The sequence below is a fragment of the Haliotis cracherodii genome, unplaced genomic scaffold (assembly GCF_022045235.1).
Source record: "Haliotis cracherodii isolate W230 unplaced genomic scaffold, xgHalCrac1.p SCAF_1, whole genome shotgun sequence".
NCBI lineage: Eukaryota > Metazoa > Mollusca > Gastropoda > Lepetellida > Haliotidae > Haliotis > Haliotis cracherodii.
In genome coordinates, this window is record NW_027266264.1 from 18,324,006 (window position 1) to 18,345,759 (window position 21,754).

The following is a 21,754-nucleotide window of genomic DNA, read 5'->3' on the forward strand; positions in this document are numbered from 1 at the left end:
GCCCCCTTATCCCAGCGTTTTGGTATAAGATCCTTAATCTTACGTGACAACGATTTAAGGATATATGTGTAAACGTTGCATCATAAACCAATAAAGTTGTCGTCCATAAAACATCTCGTCATTACTGCTACTGTGTATCGATCCCCATGCGTGAAGTATTCAGTATCTATTCTCCCCGTGGATCCGTCAGCTACGTTCGACATTGACGGTCCATGGCGTCATCCAAGTAACCAGGGTGTCATATGTTAAGCGTCATTAATCACGTCCGTTATTTTCAATGGCCAACTTTAGCAGCTGTTGCACCCTGTTGTCAACTGAAACTAACTACGGGCAACTATTATATATTGGCGGATAACGAGCTCTTCCCAGTGACAGCTGGTGAATCCAAGCATCGGTAACAGGAGCTGGCTGAATTTCAAAATTGGAGCTATTTTCATCTTTGAACTGTGACCTGCTGAATGATTCTGTTGGGAAGATGTTGATAATGGTCTACGTTAGATTTACGAAGGGAGTGAGTGGAAGTGGTTCACAGTTATAAATCTTCCAGCGGAGGCTTTTAAATAATTGAGTCTGTGGTTGGCAAACAAGTGGTTGACAACTTGAGCAACGTTTCGCGCCATCGGGGAACATTAATTGTCTTCAGCCAGGTCACAATTTGTTAACATACAATTCTCATTTTAGACAAGCATGTACACGTACTGGAGTTCTCACCCAGGATACCCTCTTGGATATTGAGTTGGGTAATTGCCTGTGTCGGGCTGAAGGGGTCGTTGTCGGCACAAGTCTTACAGATATGTAACCCAGAAACATTTCTCTACACAGAAATGTACCCCAGCCAAAAGCATGCAGAGTCCATTCCGCCTCCGTGGTCTAGCGTCCGCCCGGAGAGCGGAAGGTCTGGGGTTCGATCTCTGGCCGCGTCATACCAAAAGACGTTTTAAGGATGGTACTTGTTGTTACCCTGCCTTGCCCTCGGAATTGAAGGGTCAAAACAAGGATTGGTCGGCTCGGAGTATATTGTGTCTGAGTGGGGTATTCATGTTAACACTGCGGCATGGTATCTCAGTGGACTTGTACTATAAAATCGGCATTCGTCCGGACCAGTACAAGCAGCCACAAACACGTGCATGCATACTTCAAACGAATGTGGTGGTGGTGGTGGGATAACTGGAATACTGTTAAAAGCGGCGTTAAACACAACTCACTCACTCAAACGAATGTGACGTTAACCCCCAATTCACCTGACCTTTACGCCGTAGGCCGTTTTGCGCAACGCGCTGAACCAGTTCATGGAATCATGGAACGCTTTAATACGTATACGTTCAAGACGCCCTGAATGCCAAACCGCGGTAAAATTCAACACCGCAGTAGGCGTTGCATATTTTTTCTCTCGGTATTTACTTACCAAAATGGGTCTGAACTGTCATACTGTTGTATGAGATGCATTCCAGTCTGCTAGATAAAAAAGCGAGCAAACACTGTGACTTATACGTACATTATTCTAATATTGCACGATGCACAACATTATCCAGCATGCACTCGATATCGTCATCAGGGGAACCAGAACATAAACCGGTTTCGGTTTGGGGTGGAGGAATATGGACTCGTCCGCCGTTTAGGGTACCGGGTACCTTTCTGTTTTCTGATTTTAGCTGGGGTACATTTCTGTATACAATACCAGCGATTATTGTTTCAACCCGCACTCATAAATACAAGTTACACGGGGGCGGTTTTACCGTCACCTAACCCACTGAGATACCATGCCGCAGCTCAATATGAATGGTACTGAGGTAGTACGCACTTTTTATAAATATACCAGTAATTCAAAACTAGTTCGTGGATCACTCTACATTTATGATTCCTACATGTCCTACAGCGCATCGAAAATTATCTTTACAGCCAATGTCAGTAAGAAATAGTTTATTAAAATAATACTAAAATTTAAACTAAAGTTCAAATGATGACTTTACATCACAATCATATTCCGTGATATGTTCCGAACAGTATTTTTTTTACATTTCACTAACACAGCTTGGTTGCACAGACTCGCACGTGTTCCGAATTTATCGACTAGTAGTATGAACCCGCTTGGAGCACTTTATCGACCAGTTACGGCTTTTAAATATGGCGACCACCACTAGACAATGATAAATCCATGTGCAAACCTGTCAAAATAAGTTGTTTATACAGTTGTGATCGCAGTGTTGCAGGTAATAACTATGTTCACGTATGCTTTATATTTTAATCTCGAAGTTTGTGCATGCTGTAGTTAAATATATTATAGTTTGAGCCACGAAACGTTAATGAAAACAGAACGTGTTTACCTTCATTCTGAGATTCGTCTGCTGTCAAATTTCTGACATTTTGACAACTGTTTGTTCTGCAAGTAGGTTGCTACTGTTATTTAAGCACATTGTAACCTTGGAAATATGGTGGTTTGATCTCTCTTTATGTTTTTGATCCGTACATGTACATATTTGCATTATGTCGATGTTTGCTTTAATTTATTTTGTGGACCAGGCCTCGTGTCAATAGGCTAATCATTTTTCTAAAATCTAGTGTTCAATTATCCGAAACGTCACGACCAATGTCAGAGGTCTGCGATACTGTTACATATTTTTTATTTGTTTGTGTTCTGTGTTCTGTGTTCTGCACATACATCCCATGTACAGAAGATAAGGTCCCACACACTATAATAGCTGAGGCAAGTTTAGTGCATGCAGAAGGGGTGATCGGGTAGCCTAGTGGTTAAAGCGTTAGCTCGTCACGCTGAAGACCCAGGTACAATGTGTGAAGCCCATTTCTGGTGTCCCCTGCTGTGATATTGCTAGAATATTGCTAAAAGCGGCATAAAACCATACACACTCACTCACTAGTGCATGCAGATTATGCAATCTCATAATAATCAGGTCTGTTATTCTGACGTGAAACTTCTCTCCTTGAAGATCTGACATACCTTCCATAGGAGCTAATACCAGGGTGATTTTGTTATCAGCCAATAAGTGTTGTGGCTGTTAAGTTCTCTGTAAGATCAAGCAATCCATTCTGATCTTAGTATCATGAACGGGCAGTTCCAAATGGATAATAATATTGGTCATGCTATGTTGTGAATATGTTTTCACCATATCTCAGTCACATCTTTCAATCAAATTTGTAATTTCTTTTTGCTGTGCTTTCATTTCTCATATACTACATTAGCACTAGCATGCATTACATTTCAACATTCATACTTTTTTCATCACATTCATCATCTTTATGATCTTACAATAAAATATGCATGAAGTTGAACAAAAAGTCTTTCTTTTGTATGAAATACTGAATTGGTCAAAACTTGAAGTTACCGACGTATTATGCTGAGTTATAGATTTGGCAATGTTTCCTTGTGTCAGTCAAAAACAGATTGTAACAGATTACATTGTAATATTACACTGCTATGTTACAGTTATTGGCCATGTGCTGGATCATTCTTGTTACAAGCAAAGGAAATTAAGTCTACACTTGGTATATTTTCCTAGCATCCCTTCTCTATTAGCAATCGTAAGCTTTGGTTCCTATCTTGAAAACTGAATGCTTTACATTATTTGTCCATGTACATATCTTACTGTTATGTAATGTTACTGAAATGGCACGAAAGGATAGCTGCCATATTCTTACGGAAAAAGTTCCATGTTTGTCGAATCCAGGCAATATGGTGCCATTTTTACTTAGTGGCTGTTAAACTGTAATTACTCATGTAAAACTGCATTGAAGGATCAGTACTTAACTAAACATGTTTATAAATTCTTGTGATTCAGTTTATACATTTGAAGTGATGGAGGTGATTGGTTATCATCATGATCATCACTGCTAATGATGTTTGTTTTCTACAGGAATTCCTTTCTTGGCCTTAAATTATATGACATTTAGCATGTTTAGATAATCCAGATCCAGTTTGTTCCAAAAACCTTTAAGACTATACTAGCCTGCACATGGCTCTTGGCCGCATTTTCAGTAGAATATAGTGTTATTATGTGACTATTATGAGCTGAGTCGAGCTTACAAGATGGAACAAAATTATATACTAGTTTCTGGCTTCTTATAACTTTCTAAATTACTACTGCTTGTTATCTAGTTCATGGTCAAATTACATTTTTTGAGGATTCATTCCAAGTTATGATCCAGGGTTCTACAAAATTACCTTAGCGCCACGTCTGTCATAAGTCATCATATGTTAAAATTAGCATACTTTAATATAGACTTGCAACAATCGTAGTGATAATATGAAATTGAGGAGCAACACTCAGGTCATTGACACTAATTTCACACCACCTGTCTATATGGAATTGTTATACATGATTTCCATGAGTCACAAGAACAAAGAATCATTCATTGATCAAGAGTGTTTTACTTGTTGGCACACTTACATTCCAAAGGGCAGACCCCTTGTCATGATAATAGTTTGCATTGTGATACATATTAGATTGCAGCCAGTTGGGCAACATGTGAACAATACACTGTGTCAAAATAACCCAAAGTGTTGTAATGTTTAAAGTTTGTGGAGCGGAAATCAAGGAATTGGGAAGTTCCTTTTAGGACTTTAAAAGGAACACAGGTGTCCTAGTTGCAGAGTTGTGTCCCTTAGGTGTGTCACAAGGATGGTCATGGGTTCAAATCCCTCACTCACCCTGGTTTTGTTTCTAGGTTTGTCAGTACCATACTCATGCTCGTACGGGGTCCAGCATTAACACTATCCCACTTACCCAGGGCTAGTACAGACTTCCAGATTTCCCCATTGTTTTAACATTACAAGGGCATTTTATCTTGACCTGGGCTAGTAAAGTTTTTGGGTTTAGTTCTAACCCTGTTGTGGGTGTGAAATATTTAAGTCGTGCATCACTTAAGGCTGATACAAGGTGTTATAACTGAAATAGTGTTTGATGTGGTGTTTAACCAAACTTACTCAAAAGTGATATGACAAATGCTTTGGTGAGGGGAACTGAATTGTTTCTATATGTGCCATGGAGCAGCAGATCAACCAAGATTTTAACTGGTAGCAAACTTGTATTCCTACAAACTGCCCCTATGACATAGTAGATAGAGCATCTGCTCAGAAAGTGAAAGTTTGGCAGTTCAATCTTTGTGAAGATGATACTTGTTGTTACCCTGCCTTGTGCTCACCGTTAAGGGGCTAAAACAAGGACTGGCCAAGTCAATGATAATAGTTATCAGTGTTGGATGCTCTGTCAGTTACTTGTATCAATGTGTGCAACATCTGTGGTGTTGTCCTTGACAACCTATTAAGGGTAAACAAGACCAGTGCAAAATAATTGAACAGCTGTGGCCATAGTTTGATTTAAAAGAAGGGGGTTATGTGAATATCCACATAAAGGAACAATATCCCACCTGTCTGCAGCTGTACAAAGAAACTCATTCAATGTCACGTCTCTCTAACAATCAAATATTTTAAAATGTATATATCATTTCGGGATATTATAACCCGCGTTCATTTCTCAACTGATCACTTTGTTTGTTTCAGTTGTTTCACATAGGTGTCAAGTCTCAAAGGTCAGCTGACATTTTCATAATGTCCACGGTTCTTAAAAAAGATTAGTTAGATAACAATAAGCAATCAATCAACGTGTTATTGGTTTACCCTTTGAACAAATTATGTCGGCGCTTCACACCATGAGATGAGTGTATTCCCTTTGCTTTAGTAAACCTAGACATGTTAACACTTACTTTAGACATATCCACTGTGCAAGATAACAGTGATAAATCAATCAACATATTTTCTGTTAATCCTTTGATGGCTAGGAATGATCCATTGATTTACAAAAAAGTAATTCAACTGATCATTTATCTCTTGCTGGGCTGCCACGTGCATATTACATAACACACATTTCACCTCACTTCAAACCTGGATTTAGATTGAATAATTACCCCAGACACAAGAAATGCCAAACAGGAACCTTTACCAGTAATTATACCTGTAATAAACTCATCAACTGAGCATCAAGTGAATGACAACAAATACATAGTGTAGGGTTATACCATACTAGTATACATACACAAAAAATCGTCCAAATTGGTGTCACATATACACAGATGGATCCTCAGATCCGATCTCAAAACACACAGGTTTCGGAGTCCACATCGCACAACCAACCAAAAAACACCCAATCTTACCGACTCCCAAACAACCAATCCATATTGAAGGCCGAACTCATGGGCATGGCCTCAGCACTACACAATCAGCAATCTAAAAAACACCAAAAAATCCTCATCCTAACCAAATCCCTCAGTGGACTACAAGCCCTCAAAAATGATAACACTAAAAACCGCCCCAAACTAATAAATCAAATAATCAAAAGCTCCAACAATTTTAACTAAGGCAGGTAAACAAATAGAGTTCATTTGGATCCCCGCCCACGTAGGAATCTTTGGAAATGAAAACGCAGATAAAGCAGCAAAATTATCCGAGCTCAAAATCAGAAATCAAAAGTGTCACTAAACAAAAAATCCACAAAAAATGGCAAAATATATACCAAAACTCAAATAGCCAAATCAGGAAAGTACTAAAAAAAAAACTAACTAAACTAAAAATACTACACCCATCCAAAACAATTGACAGAATAATTACTAAACTACAAACAGGACACACCAAACTGAATAATCATCGTAAAATAGCTAATCTACACACAACAGGAAACTACCCACATTGCAAAAAACAAGAAACACCACAACACGTACTCATTCACTGCACACACTACCAAACACACCGAACAACACTACAGACCACCCTAAATCTTAAAACCGCACTTACACTAGAATCAATCCTAAATCCACAAAATAAATTACAAAAAATTCAAAGCCTTAGGCATATACCTAATTAAAACAGGACTAATTAGTCGCATTTAAACCCCAAATAAAATATTAAAACTAAAACTACCTAATCTAACAACCACCCAACACACACAGCTCCCTTAGTTCGTCCTCCACCCACTCTTGGCATTCATTCCAAATCTCAAAATTTCAAAATTACTATATAAGCAACCACTTAAGCCCCCCTCCTGGGTTGCACAAACTCACTTTTCCCCTTTTCAAAACACATTAAATGGACTGGCCGGGTCTGTGTGTGACATACGCTTGCAGTCGGAAAGCGCATGTTAAATCTCCAATATAAGTAAGTAAGCAGAAAACGTGGATGACAACAAGGGAGTAGTAATTGTATTATCCACGCAATCCGAAAGCCGAAAATGCTTTCACTGCTGGGATACTATTTTTTCAATATTATTAAACTATAACCATGAGGGGTATTTCAAAATGAAAACATCTGATGAGCTTCCGCCGTTTTTTTTTTGTGTCTGTTTGTTTAGACTGAAGAAATTAATTAACATACGCCCTTTGTCGAAATCGGGTAACCAGTCAGTGTTCAAAAATGCATAAAACAAATATTGCCTCCAAGTATATTTATGCTGTCTTTACAGACGGTAGCCGAGTCTCTTGTCATGCTCAGTTGCGTTAGCGGGCAAATCGACTCATGGCATGTAGTGAGCCCTAGCGGCCAGTGTCAGACAGCCGAGAAGAAGCCAGAGATGTATGTATAATAGGGGGTGCTGTCCAGGCTTGCTGTGGAGGACTGGGGGGAAGGGCAGGGGCTGCTGCTGGCGTTGCCCTTCAGGCTGTTGGCGCTGCTGTTGCTGGCCGAGTTGATGTGGGCAGAGGATGTCTCCAGTCTGTCTTTACTGTTCTTGCTGCCTTCTGGAACAGAGAGCGAAACATGCATGGTTCTACGGGCTCTGTTGGTGTTCCAAGCAAATAATGACTATTTAAGTGGCGAATGAAAGATTACAAATGGGAATCAGACTGATTATTTGATTTGACTCATTACTGATTTGAGTTCCAGAGTAACAAATTACTAAAACAATGCAAATCTGGAGTGTTTCTTCTAAAACTAGTTTTTCCATAAACCACCGGTTTGAAATGATTAGTATTTATCTCTACTGTGGATGGGGTGGTCGGGTAGCCTACTGGTTAAAGCGTTCGCTCGTCACGCCGAAGACCCGGGCTCGATTCCCAACATGGGTTCAATGTGTGAAGGTGGCACTTACATGATAGAGAGTAGATAATGGCATGATATAGTGATGATAGTGGCACTTGTATGATAGAGAGTAGATGGTGGCATATGTGTGATAGAGAGTAGATGGTGGCACTTGTATGATAGAGAGTAGATCATGTAGATGTGGCACTTGTATGATAGAGAGTAGATGGTGGCACTTGTATGATAGAGAGTAGATCATGTAGATGTGGCACTTGTATGAGAGAGAGTAGATGGTGGCACTTACATGATAGAGAGTAGATGGTGGCACTTGTATGATAGAGAGTAGATCATGTAGATGTGGCACTTGTATGATAGAGAGTAGATGGTGGCACTTACATGATAGAGAGATGGTGGCACTTGTATGATAGAGAATAGATGTGGCACTTGTATGATAGAGAGTAGGTGTGGCACTTGTATGATAGAGAGTAGATAGTGGCACTATCTATGATAGATAGTAGAGGGTGGCACTTGTATGATAGAGAGTAGATGGTGGCATATGTGTGATAGAGAGCAGATGGTGGCACTTGTATGATAGAGAGTAGATCATGTAGATGTGGCACTTGTATGATAGAGAGTAGATGGTGGCACTTACATGATAGAGAGTTGATAGTGGCACATGTATGATAGAGAGTAGATGTGGCCTTTGTATTATAGAGAGTAGATGTGGCACTATCTATGATAGACAGTAGAGGGTGGCACTTGTATGATAGAGAGTAGATGGTGGCATATGTGTGATAGAGAGTAGATGGTGGCATATGTGTGATAGAGAGTAGATGGTGGCATATGTGTGATAGAGAGTAGATCATGTAGATGTGGCACTTGTATGATAGAGAGTAGATAGTAGCACTTACATGATAGAGGGTTGATAGTGGCACATGTATGATAGAGACTAGATGTGGCACTTGTATGATAGAGAGTAGATAGTAGCACTTGTATGATAGAGAGTAGATAGTGGCACTTGTATGATAGAAAATTGATAGTGGCACATGTATGATAGAGAGTTGATAGTGGCACATGTATGATAGAGAGTAGATAGTGGCACTTGCATGATAGAGAGTAGATAGTAGCACTTGCATGATAGAGAGTAGATAGTGGCACTTGTATGATAGAGAGTAGATAGTAGCACTTGTATGATAGAGAGTAGATAGTGGCACTTGCATGATAGAAAATTGATAGTGGCACATGTATGATAGAGAGTTGATAGTGGCACATGTATGATAGAGACTAGATGTGGCACTTGTATGATAGAAAGTAGATAGTAGCACTTGTATGAAAGAGAGTAGATAGTGGCACTTACATGATAGAGAGTAGATGGTGGCACTTACATGATAGAGGGTTGATAGTGGCACTTACATGATAGAGAGTAGATGGTGGCATATGTGTGATAGAGAGTAGATGGTGGCATATGTGTGATAGAGAGTAGATCATGTAGATGTGGCACTTGTATGATAGAGACTAAATGTGGCACTTGTATGATAGAGAGTTGATAGTAGCACTTACATGATAGAGGGTTGATAGTGGCACATGTATGATAGAGACTAGATGTGGCACTTGTATGATAGAGAGTAGATAGTAGCACTTGCATGATAGAAAGTTGATAGTGGCACATGTATGATGTAGAGTTGATAGTGGCACATGTATGATAGAGAGTTGATAGTGGCACATGTATGATAGAGACTAGATGTGGCACTTGTATGATAGAAAGTAGATAGTAGCACTTGTATGATAGAGAGTAGATGGTGGCACTTGTATGATAGAGAGTAGATAGTGGCACTTACATGATAGAGAGTAGATGTGGCACTTGTATGATAGAGAGTAGATGTGGCACTTACATGATAGAGAGTAGATAGTGGCACTTGTATGAATTTAAAAATCCACAGGAAATTACAACGAATGAGGCCTCCAAGTTGGATATTTGAAGAAAACATAAACTGTGAGAGAGTTCAATGTGTGCCATCACCATGATCATGGCTGTTGTTTGACATTAATCTGAAAGTGCTGCAAACAAAACCAGCCAATAAAGCCAGGGAGTGCTGAGTCTGCATGTCCTGATAAAGTCTGTTCAACTTGAGCATGTTGAAAATTAATCTCCAAATTGTGAGTAGAAACCAGATGTTAAAAGACTTATATGGGGGCATTATGGAGATAATGCCAACATGCTGCGAGTGGTAGCCAAGGTAACTTAAATTGCTTTTCCAGTTGATTTGATTGTGAAAATGTTTGCATTAATTGAGGTTAATATTGGGTTACCTAGAAGGGGTTGTGAAACACCGCATGAATGATCTTCTACACTTCTGGCAAATTGGTAATTTTGTTTGGTTGTTGCTAGTTGAAAGCGTTGCCTGCAAGAGGATATGTAGAGATGATAACATGATGTGTGGTTCTCACTCACTCACTCACTCACTCACTCACTCACTCCTGTGTCTGATCTCTGACATTTCATGTGTTATTCTCTGTAACTGTATCCATTTGTATAGTGAACAGTTATGTCATAATTTAAAATATTTTTGTTGTTGTTGAAAATCAGAAATGTTGACATGAAAAAGAAATACAAATTGCATGTGTCTCTATTCATCATTTTCTTCAGTTCCATCAGTGTAACTCGCCAAACTCGCTATCTAGCAAGACTTGGACCCTGTCCAAACTATTAGTGAATAACGGAAGCAAATCAGCTCAGAATTTGTTCTGTTATTTGTCATAGTAATGCCTGTTAACATGGTTAAAGTGTAGTAGCCATCAGAGCTAGCTATACCTCAAGAAGGTTTACTAGCATACTGCTAGTGGCCTATCAATTTCTAATATTGCCGTATCAGCACAACAAAGGTGTGTCTGCCTCACTAATAAGGTCTCTTCTTGCTCTCCTTCCCTTCCTCTGGGGAGGATACACTTCAGCTGAAGTCTCCCCCTCCCGCATCCTCTAAACAAGGGGGATAGGGGAACACACAGCCCATGGAGTTTAGCGTTAGAAATTGGCACTAGTCCTGTAGTCCTTACCAAACTGCCCAATAGTAAGGACTAGTAGAAATTGGCCCATTTTAAGAGTTTTGCTATATGTTATCATTATAAGGACTAGTGGACAAAAACTGTTAGTTTCTAACCCTGAAGTTACATGTGTTGATAACATGAGAATGATTCGTGACCATGAAACCCAGAGTTTATGTTTAACGTCCTTGCAGATAGGGCTATGTCTCACCCAAGCATTATCTTCTATAGCGTCACAATGCATTGCAGATCATTATGATGTCATTGGTTACCATGATGTCACAATCAAATGACATCTCTAGTATCTCTACCAACTGAAACTGGTTTTGTGGACCTTTTACACTCAAGACACTGGTTATAACTGTTTACAAACTGAAAAAGTTGAAAGAAGGATCTGGGATGATGAATAGAATCTCACCTGAGTGTCATTTGCTATCAAATATACTAGCCACCTAATATATGAAATATAGGTTTCAACACAGCGTCCCCGAGTAACGATGCCAAGAGAGGACAGATGGATTTGAGTTACACATCTCCGACACAGGTTCCAAATGGCAGTAACAACGTCACAGATGATTCCTGGACTGCGCCGTATCCATCCCAACACTGTCAGGAATCGTTTACGTCAGTACGGGATTCAACCACGACACCCTGCCATACATCCCATCCTAACACACCGTCATCGAGTCAACCTCGAATATGGTGGAGAAATGTTGTCTTTACAGATGAATCGAGGTTCAACATTTCCCACAGTGACGGGCGCCAACGCGTCTACCGGCGTTTGGGAGAACGTTATGCATGCAACTGTATTGTGGAGAGGAATCGTTTTGGAGGTGGCTCTGTGATGATTTGGGGTAGGATAACAGCACTGCACCGAACCCCTTTGGTGGTTGTTCAGGGCAATCTCACCGGTGTTGGCTTCAGAGATCAGATTCTGAGGCCTGTGGTCATTCCTTTCTTGCAACGTCATGGCCCAGGATTGACATTTCAACATGGCTCAAACGGCTAGGGTCTCAATGGATTTCCTTCACCATAACAATGTCATGTTACTGCCATGGCCTGCAAATTCTCCAGATCTCTCCCCAATAGAGCATGTGTAGGATGAAATGGAGCGCCGTCTGCATCGTCTTCCACATCCTCCAGATAACGTCCGTGACTTGGCACAGGATTTGAGGAGGATATGGCAGGCCATTCCCCAGGCCTTCCATGCCCATTTGGTGGACTCCATGCATCGCCGAAGCACTGCTGTGATTCACTCACAGGGTGGTCATACCCGTTTTTGACTTTGTGACTTTGACGTTTGACCCCCTACTCCATTTTGATCTTCTGACGTCATCGTAACAGATGTTGTTCAGGTCCCGTTGACATTTTCTAATGGTCCGATCATTCAGCTGCTACAGTGTCTGCATCATTTTGTTCTTGCTGTGGTGTATTTCAATCCAGAATATATTTTCTCCGTGCACAGTTTCTTTATGTGGCTAGTATATATCATCACTTATCTGTTAAGTTTACACTGTAAATGATTATGTAAGCATGCAAAAAATAAATTACCCGTCTGCATGTTCAGCATTTTGTATCCTTAGGGCACAGCTCATTGAAATGTCCTCCTTGGAATCACTGGCTCTTCTCTTGAAATAACTCTATGTTAGTAATGTTCTAATTTTGAAGATTCTACATCAAATTCTGATTAATTCCCTTAAGTGTCGGTGTTCCCATCCCCTTCCGAACCATAACTTGAAACCGTTCCATGTTTTTCAATGAAACTTGGCATATGCATAAAGTAGCATTGCTTATGCCATTAACTGGTGTCTTTTGCTATTTTTTAATTTTTCTTAATTTTATTTTGGCACATTTTAAAAATTTGGACTTCATCTCAAACAAGTCAGTGCTTTGTTTCCAAGCCATATCCCTCAAATTAATGAATATTTGTGCTTGAAACTCTACCTGTGCAGTGACCACATGCTCAATTATTGCCTTTTCATAGTTTTCAATTCTAAGTTTTTTATTCCTTGTGTTTCCATGGGAACAGCTTGGAAACTCTCAAGAGTCTTTCTACTTAGCCTAAAGCTACTGATTGTTCATTATGGGTACATCTACTAGCACAATACAATCTACCATCCAAACTGCTCATCTCCCATAAAGAGACAACATGGCATCAACTGTAGTGATGCTTCATTAATGCATTACCGTATAAAACCGTAGATAAGCCAAATTTTGAAAAGAATTCTGTAGAAGTAATTTTTTTGCTACTTTCTTTATTTCCAAACATATTTATAGTGACTTCTTGAACAAATGTATCAAAAAAGGAGAAGGGGGGGGAACATCTGTGTTTATGAGTAAAAACACATTCTAGTTGTGCCACTTAAGTGCCACTTTTATGAACAGTTCTTGATATATTTGGTATTCAAAGACACTGAAGAGATTCTCTATGTACACTAATAGGTTGTTTGTCATGTTTATGCTTCTGAATGTCAAAAGATACAACAGCTAAAACACTTAAAATCTTTCAAAAAGATGTACACCTAAGGTTGAGGAAATAAAATCCAAATGACAAATAATTAACTTTGAGTCAGCTAAATGAAAGAAGAGACTTCTGAATGTTCTTTTAGTGGAAGAAAGAATGCCAAGACACTCACAAATTTCAATTAATGCTGGCTTAACATAATGGCAGGCTGCCATGTTTAAAGGTATGATAGTGTGTTCATCTGTGAAACTTAAATCCTCATCTCTACAGAGATAATATTTTTTGCTGATACATTAAATCCTTTATGTATCCCCCTTGCATTGATTTTTGTGTTTTTCCGTTGTGGCAGCAGCATTAAATCCAAATCATTCACTCACTCACTCTTTTGTGTTGCATTCGTTGATGTCAGTGCTGACCTTGTTTATAATTTCCTATATAAGCATGAAGTGATTACAGTAGATAGCATTTTCAGTCACAGATAAATCATGTTGGGTATTGAGGGCTGTTACAAATGAATACAGAGTTTCATAATATATTATCTATCTTTGATCTTCGTCTGTTTAAACAAACTAGATCAGCATTACTGATTTGTATGTGTGTGTTCAGAATATCAGTTTAAATTCATTTGAATTACCCATCAGAAACTCCGATTATGACAAGGTACTGTACTCCATCATGATAGGAGTAATCAATAGTGTAGTCACGGTTAGTGAACACAATGAAAGCCTTAATCACAAATGTCATGTAACATGTTATTGGTGCTATTCATAGAGTGCAGGTAGGCATGCTGATGTTTTAATTTATATTCACATAGTTTTACCTTGACTTATAAAACTAGGGGTCCGGGGGGCCCTAAATGATAACTTTTAAGGGTCCTTGCAGGCAATATGAGGGCCCTGTATGATATGGTGTAGTGTAATGTACATCTTGATAATTACTTGAGAGCCTGGAATGAATCAATGATCATGTAGACAGCGGTCATTATTGATGGATGAAATAACAGACACGTCACTGCCCTTGATGCGCTGTAGGTGCAATGAATATTATCGTGTATCCTTCGGGACGCATTTTTTTTGTTTGCATCTATTCCCTACATTTTATGCATACTGGATGCGGACCCTGATTCATCATTATTGCTGTCCCCGTGGGGTGTCCAGGGAGTAGTAGATCTCCGTAGCGTGAGTATCCCATGCTGTGGACCTGTGGAGTTTCCGAGAGATGATCAGGTGGTCAGGCTGGGGGATTGGGCTGACTGTGTGTCAGGGTGCCTCAGTGACTTGAAGTGTTCCTGATACTTTCACTCACTTGTTTGTTTGGTCAAGATTTGATTACTTCCGGGTTTCCATAATGTGGTCGGAGTAATTCTGAGACCTTATTGAATAGAACTCACTACGCTTACCCTATTTTTGAGATGAAATACTACTCCTGAAGCTGGTTACAATGACAGCTTCACTGTCCTAGCAGAGCTACAGATAAGCAGTGTATTTGCGTAAAATACCCCCCAAAATCTTTAAAACCCAATTACTTTCAGTTAACTTGCATACAGAAATGCAAGCAATAAATAAAAAACTCAAATGTATAAAAACAGCTCGTGTAATACCCAATGAAGCTTTTTCAGCATGCGTACAAAGGAGCTAATTTCTGAAACACAATTACGAGATAATTTTACTTTCTGAGTCAAGCTTACATATTCAGAACAGTTATATACATCTGAAACATTATTTCTTTTTTTCAAAATCTTAAAATGTCACCAATTTTGGGAAAAACTCAATAGTGTGATGAATAAATGAGTGAAAAAATATTGGTTACCCAATGAAAAATGTAATAACCCAATTAAGATAGAAACCCCAGAGTAAAAACTCAATTGCTCAAAAATATATCTGGAGCTCTGCCTTGTGATCATATGAGACAACACATGTACTGTAAGTGTGTCTGAATTACAGCAGTTGTAATAATAAAATATGAAACAAATTATTATGGACTTGTTAACGCAGGATAAATGAAAACATGTTAAACTTAGTATTGTAGAAGCAATCCTGATTTTGTAGCTCAAGTTAGGGCATTGTCAGTTTCCAGGGATGTACAAAAATGCTTTCTGCGTTGCATGGTTGGGAAATGTGAATTATCATGCATGTTCAGCTGTATTGGAAATGTTCAGACATGAGTGGAAGGAAAAAAAATCTATCTCAATATTTGTATTTCAAGCCCAATATAATGGATGTATTTTCAGTTTATTGATTTTGGTGCTGGAATTTGATTCCAGCCCAATAGAGAATACATTGATGAAATTTCCACTAGTGTGCCCAGGTTACTATGTAATGGCTGCGGTGGTGAGCACCTGATTAACAGATTGTTCCCCTACACAGAGTGCAGGACGACTTGTTACATGGTGGCTGTAGTGGGAGAGGAATCACATCACCATGGCTGCAGTGGGTTGTTGGCAGGGGATGGTGACACCTAATATGTCAGGCAGGCCAAGATGGTATCTCAAACATCCTGTGGATTTTCTGGAATTGGTTTGAGAACTTCCTTTCTTCTTGGCTTATCTCTACCTCAAGAAACTGATATTTATAGCTTGAATGTTGTGAAATATTTCGAGGAAAAAGTGTTTTTTAGTGAGACAGCTCGTCTAGATTGTTTATTGCGGATGTAGGAGATGAATGTGATTGGTCTCCATTTTGTTTATGTAGATGCATTGAGGAGCAGGATTTTGTGAAGAAATCATATCTACCAATCTATCATCTGAGAGAAGTGTAGGGAGTTATGTTTCTCCAGGACAGTGCTGCTGAAGATTGTTCCGATGATGCTCAAGTTGTAATGATGTTAAAACTAGCTGCTTGAGTTGTTAAACTTGAGGCATTGCTCTTTTGGGAAACAAAACATTTTTCATGATACTTGATATAATGATTGTACAGACATTTGGGAACTTCATCTGATGATGTGTGGTGTTTGTCCTGCGGTGTTCCACACTGATCTTGCACCCTGTTGAAGTTCACATTGTATGTTGTGTGTTCTATGACAGATTTTATACATGATGTAAAACAAGTCTTCTTCATGTTGAGAAAAATTATTTATTACCTATGTGATGTTCTAGGCCCTCCAGCAATGTGAATTCATGTGTGTGATGCAACAAAACACTGTCAACATGATCCACATGATCAGTGTTGTCTATTGATGGTTTGTTTGTTGTATAACGGCGCACTCAGCAATATTCCAGCTATATGACAGCGGTCTGTAAATAATCAAGTCTGGACCAGATAATCCAGTGATTGATATCATGAGCATCAATCTACGCAATTGTGATACAATGACATGCATCAACCAAGTCAGCAAGCCTGACCACCCTATCCCTGGCATGAAATGCCCTTGGCAGCTTGATAGACTAGGCTCTGATTACTCACTGCTTCAGTGCAGTCAATATTAGTATTCAATCATTATCCAAACAGGTGTTATCAGATACCACAATCAGAGCATCACAGAACTTTGATTGCGATATCGTTGATTGTTCCTTCCTACTTGGTAGTTAAATGTTTTATTTATCTAAGCCGTATATATATATGTTGTTCGACAACCTATGTCTTGTTTTTCGGTTACCATGAACACATTCCAGTCAATCATGTTTATCATGTGAGTTGGTCCCCAGCCATCGAGACCGCCTCATTGGTCTAGTGGTAGAGCGCCTGCCCGGAGAGCGGAAGGTCTGGGGTTCGATCCCCGACCGCGTCATACCAAAAGACGTTAAAGATGGTACTTGTTGTTACCCTGTCTGGCGCTCGGCATTAAGGGGCTAAAACAAGGACTGGTCGGCTCGGAGTCAGTATTCTGTGTCTGAGTGGGGTATTCATGTTAAACTGCGGCATGGTATCTCAGTGAGCTAGCACTATAAACCGTCATCAGTCCGGACAAGTACAAGCAGCCACACACACTCACGTGCATGCACGTCTCCATAATAATCTTGGACGCGACGTTAAACCCAATTTCACCTCACCTCACCTCACCCAGCCATCGATGCTTGTAAGGTGGTCAGGCTTGGTGACTTAGTTCATTGTGTGTCCTTGTGCCCTGACGACAGGAGAAGTTGATCATATCTATCACTGGTTTGTCTGGTCCAGACTTTATATAGGACGTCATTTAGAAGGAAACTAAATATAATTTCACATTATGTTTGACAAATTTATTGCAATTAACTTGATAGTATGTGGATATTAATTCATATCATATACCATATTTACCACAGTTATATTCTGTCAACCCCATTAAGCATTAATTCTGAAATATCTCGTTTACATTCAGCAATGATTGGCATCCCTCATACTGAAATGTGACATATAGTGGATGAATGGAAATCATGCGCGAAGATATGGGAAGAACAGTGAAATTAACATTTAGACAAACTGTTCAGACTTTTCAAAGACAACTGGGTAAGAAAGATTTTGTTTTTACTGGGCCTTCATTTTGTTGTTAAACCTCAAAGTTAGTCAAGATCCATGAAATCCTGGGCATTTTAGAATGCCCGGGGCTTTCTGTCACCATGCCCAAGGCATTCCTTTAAAATGCCTGGGGTTCTCAGGTTTTGTCTGCCTTTGATTTTTATCAACATTTTGAAGACCCTCCCATGAGAGTAGTGTTACATCACCAAAGATTTATTGATATCATTTTAATATGTATCTATTGTTTTCACTCTCAAGGATTCACATTTTGAACCAAAACCTCAAAGTCAGGTTGTAACCTACACATAATAGCACCTACAGAAATAAGCATCTTGCAAACAAAAGATGCCATCAGAGCTGTTTCCAAGAATGTAGCTAGCTTTTTGATTGGCTTTCTTTGCCTTGTGCCCACCACTGAGATCCTGTGAACTAGATGATTATGTGTATAAAGCATCCTCACATCGGTTTTTAAGGTTAGACTTCGCCTTTTGCAGATAATAATGGTTATTTTTACTTGTCCTTACAGCATGTACAAAATTCTAGTGAATTTCTGCTTATAGCTGGTACTGGCGACAGAACTGCGATGTGCATGCTTGTCACCCTGACATTCATGTGTAAGAAATGTGACATTTATGTTCAACATGGTAACTTGTGCATCTCAGGTGGAATAAACGCTAAGTTACGTAATGATTTTTGTCAGGAAATACAGAAAACTGGGTGAGCAAGAGTTAAGATCCCCTGACTACTGGTGGAATGAAATAATAAGAACCTAGTATTGATCAGAGGGTTTTTTCAAATGATTAGAATTATAGAAGAAACATTATTTGGTTTGGTTCAGCTTGGCTTTCATGGGTTTTTAATGGGCAATAAGTGCATGGCCAAGATGGACTTTATTCTCTGAGGTAACCAGGGAGACCTAGCCCTGCTTCAACGAGACAAACATGTTTTTTGTGTTTCCATTTTTGGTCAGTTTTATTCAGATCCAATTTTAGGCAAAATTGAAGCATTGAGATGTAGTTCAAAATCACAGCCCTCAAATGCTACTTGTCAATGACGACTGCCATTATTGGGTGATTGATGTCAATCACCGGATTATCTGGTCCAGACTCGAATATTTTACAGACCGCCGTCATATAACTGGAATATTGCTGATGTGGCATTGAACAACAAAAAAACAAACAAATCTCATAGGTACAATTTAGTAGCCTCAGATTAGTGTGAAATTCGATTGCTGTGTATTGTGATAGTTGTGTCCATATACTTGTCTCGCTATGCTTTAGTCCTTGCACCATGTCATACCAAAAGACGTTAAAAGATGGTACTTGTTGTTACCCTGTCTGGCGCTCGGCATTAAGGGGCTAAAACAAGGACTCGTCGGCTCGGAGTCGGTATACTGTGTCTGAGTGGGATATTCATGTTGAACTGTGGCATGGTATCTCAGTGAACTAGCACTATAAATCGGCATCAGGGCGGTCGGGTAGCCTAGTGGTTAAAGCGTTCGCTCGTCCCGACATGGGTGCAATGTGTGAAGCCCATTTCTGGTGTCCCCTGCCATGATATTGCTGGAATATTGCTAAAAGCGGCGTAAAACCATACTCACTCACTCACTCACTCACTCACTCACTCACTCACTCACTCACTCACTCACTCACTCACTATAAATCGGCATCAGTCCGGACTAGTACAAGCAGCCACACAAACACACACACGTACATGCAGGTCGCTATATAAGTGCAATAATCTTTGACGCGATGTTTAACCCCATTTCACCTCACCTAGTCCTTGCTCCAACCATGCAGCAAGCAAATGTCCATTGTGATGCGGACATTGAAGAACATAATGGGCAGTCCACAGTGCTGGTGTATTGCTGTCTTAGTAGTTATAAAAATACCACGACCAACAGGGCAATAGGCACACACAGTCATTGATTAACTGTGTACACAGTGGGTGATGTTGGATTCATCACAGTACTATGGACATTCTTCAGCAGGTTTAGTGTTTAGCTTACTCTTTGGGAACGCTTGGTGTCATCACTGATTTTCAATCATCCAGTCATATAATTTTGATCACTATTTGCCTTTTACACCCACTGGGATCGGTTTTGGTGGGTAATCAAGACTGATTGTTCTCTGGTGTTCATGTTAAATTATGACTTCAGGATCGTCATTGTTGTCAGTCCCATTTGTATTTGAGTGAAAAATATGTTAGTTCAACTAAAATGACAATATGCAACTCGTCATCACACAGTGCTGTTCACAGTGAACAGCTGACTTTATATGGTTGAATTTTCATTTATCAGATAATCCCACTGTGTTGTTATTTAGAGATGGCTTATCAAATATTTGATACCTCTTAATCACTACATCACCTTTAGCCTATTAAACCTTACCAATTCACAAAACCACCAAGCATGCTGATGAATTGCTGTCAACAGTATCGAACCCCATTCATTTGAACTCTCTCATTTGAACCTTGCTTCTTTCACTCACTCACTCAGATTTGAACCTTGTTTTTTTCACTCACTTACTCAGATTTGAAACTTGTTTTTTCACTCACTCAGATTGAAACCGTGTCCCTATAATTTACTCAAATCTGAAACTTGTGTCTTTCCCTCACTCGTTCAGATTTGAACCTTGTATTTCTCACTCACTCTTTGATTTGAACCGGGGCGGTCGGGTAGCCTACTGGTTAAAGCGTTAGTTCGTCACGCCGAAGACCTGGGTTCGATTCCCGACATGGGCACAATGTGTGAAGCCCATTTCTGGTGTCCCCCGCTGTGATATTGCTGGAATATTGCTAAAAACGGCGTAAAACCATACTCACTCACTCACTCACTCACATTTGAACCTTGTCCTTTGCACTCTCTCCAATTTGAACAATGTTTTATACACTCACTTACTCACTTTGATTTGAACCTTGTTTCAGTCACAACTCAAGAAGGGCACAACATTCCCCAGTGATCGCGGACAAGGCAGTTTCCACTATGTCCTCCTCCAAGCCCGGTGGTGGAACAAACAGTCTTTGTTCTAACTTGGTGTAAAACTCATACAGGTATTGTTTATAATGCAGTTACAATTTACATTTCTGAATGAAAATATATACTTGATACACACAGAATAATAAATGAGCTCCCATCTGCATTGATGTGGGACCAAGTTTATGAAATGAGTGAATAGTTCTTTATCTAACAAGCGAAAGGAATTATACGGAAGCGAGTTTAGTATAATATTTATTACTTGTTCATAACTTTCTGAAAATAATTTCACTGTTGTGTGTGAATAGGCCAACATCTACACGATCCACAGCATAATCCAAATGACATGAACAAATTATTACTTCAAACACATTAAAAGTTGACGCACATTAATTTAATAGCTTACAACAGCCTACCTTTAGAATTCAGGGATCCTTTCCACAAACCTATCGTAGCGCTACGATCGCCTTGTGGAACAGGGTCCTGCGCCATAACGTTTACAGTCATGTCACAATAACCTATGATGTAATTTGTGAAAATTTGTTGCATAATACACCAAAGAAAAATATTGCCATGTGATGTCAGCCTAGCGACAGCATAAGTTCCTCTGTGATTTATCATCTCAACACAAAGTGTCGTTGAATTAGTCAAAGGATGTTGAAAGTTTTAAATTTTTGTTCACGAACCTTGTCCCTATTGTACATAAGCACACGCTTTGGTATTAAACACTGTATTATGCAAGCTTATTGTATTGGGGGATCTCTTCACGGGCGAGTAATTATGTTAACACTTACATAGAAGTATGAATGATAAATGCGTCAGTG

The 21,754-nt window shown here is 39.5% G+C and overlaps 1 protein-coding gene across 2 annotated transcripts in view; it reads left to right on the forward strand.

Annotated features, from left to right (window-relative positions):
* The first annotated feature begins 2,124 nt into the window (after positions 1-2,124).
* LOC139473907 (uncharacterized) overlaps positions 2,125-21,754 on the forward strand; it is a 94,199-nt gene continuing 74,569 nt past the window's right edge. Inside the window, exons 1-2 of one of the 2 annotated variants that reach the window (XM_071256715.1) lie at positions 2,125-2,210; positions 20,882-21,007. The gene's annotated coding sequence lies outside the window, so the exon portion shown is untranslated. Of the gene's footprint in view, positions 2,211-7,522; positions 7,577-20,881; positions 21,008-21,754 lie in introns of those variants that run through there. The other variant, XM_071256722.1, reaches the window with a different exon arrangement.